The following is a 1596-nucleotide window of genomic DNA, read 5'->3' on the forward strand; positions in this document are numbered from 1 at the left end:
AGAGAGAGAGAGAGAGAGAGAGAGAGAGAGAGAGAGCATGAGAAAGCGAGAGAGGGAGAAAGGGATGGAGAGAACGATATAGAGAGAGGTGGATGGAAGGAGGGTTGAAGGGAGGGAAGAACGGGAGAAAAAGAGAGAGGAAGAGAAGAGAGAAAGAGAGCGCACGCGCGAATGACAGTGAGAGGTGCAGAGATATAGCAACAGCGAGAGAACGCGAGAGAGAGAAAGAGAGTATGCCGGCGTTGGCACAAGCATGAACTGTAAGACTCATTCACAACATACACGCATCGGGCCGTTTTTCTCAGGTACCTTTCACATGAAAGGCGGTAAATTTCTTACACTGGTTAGTTGCTCTAGCGCCGTGATTAATTTTAAAGCGAGAGATCTTCAGACTTCCCCGACTGGCAGGTGTGCGCGTGCGTGCGTGTGCATGCATGCGTGCGTACACGTAGATGGGCGCACATGCGTGGGCATACATGCATGCGTGTACGTGCGTGTTTATGCTCAGGCCCCGCGTGCGCATCCGTGAGTGCGTACGTGTGTGTGTGTGTGTGTGTGTTTGTGTGTGGGTGGGTGGTGGGGGGGGGCGTGCATGCATGCGTGTGCGTACATGTGTGTGCGTGCGTGCGTGCGTGCGCGTGCGTGTGTGTGTGTGCGCGCGCGCGTGTGCGTGTGTGCGTGCGTGTGTGTGCGTGCGTGTGTGTATGTGCGTGCGCGTGTGTGTGTGCGCGCATGCGCGTGTACGTGTGTGTATGAATGTGAGCGTACACGTGCGTTCTCTGTCGTGCTGCTGCTGCGTGATATATTTGATTCGCCGCTATTACGCTGGGTACGCTTGGTCGGGGATGCGCAAACAAACGTAAACAAAATAAATGAGCACAGGTGGCTCTCATCAGAAGATCATTGCTTCTCATCACGGAAGCAAAACACCCCTTACGCTTCCACGGCGATCGCACGCACGAAAGCACGCACACACACACACACGCACGCACGCACGCACGCACATGCAGAGAGAGAGAGAGAGAGAGAGAGAGAGAGAGAGAGAGAGAGAGAGAGAGAGAGAGAGAGAGAGAGAGAGAGTAGTAGAGAGAGAGAGTAGGAGGTAGAGGAGTAGAGAGTAGTAGAGGTAGTAGGTAGAGTGAGAGTAGGAGGTAGGTAGGTAGTAGGAGGTAGNGTTTAACGCTATATTCCACTTTGAATTGTATTCGAATCATTTCTGTGTACGTCGATCACCGCTACAGACGCCATGTAGTTACGCTCTGAGCTACGCGCCCGCACGCACGCACGCACGCACGCGCGCACGCACACACGCGCACGTACACACGCCTACAAGCACGCACACACGCACGCACACGCACGCACACACCTATACGCACGCACGCCTACAAGCACGCACGCACGCACGCACACGCCTACACGCACGCACACGCCTACACGCACGCACGTACGCACGGTGATGTAAGACCGTTAGAGGGAACAAGCGACAGTTAGTGTGTTATAACGTGTTTATACCCCCCGCGTGTGCGTGCGTGCGTGCGTGTATGCTGTGCTGTGTGCTGTGCTGTGTGCGTGCGTGCGCGTGTGTGTGTGTGTGTG

The sequence above is a fragment of the Priapulus caudatus genome, unplaced genomic scaffold (genome assembly GCF_000485595.1).
Source record: "Priapulus caudatus unplaced genomic scaffold, Priapulus_caudatus-5.0.1 Scaffold3357, whole genome shotgun sequence".
In the NCBI taxonomy this organism is placed as follows: Eukaryota; Metazoa; Priapulida; class Priapulimorpha; order Priapulimorphida; family Priapulidae; genus Priapulus; species Priapulus caudatus.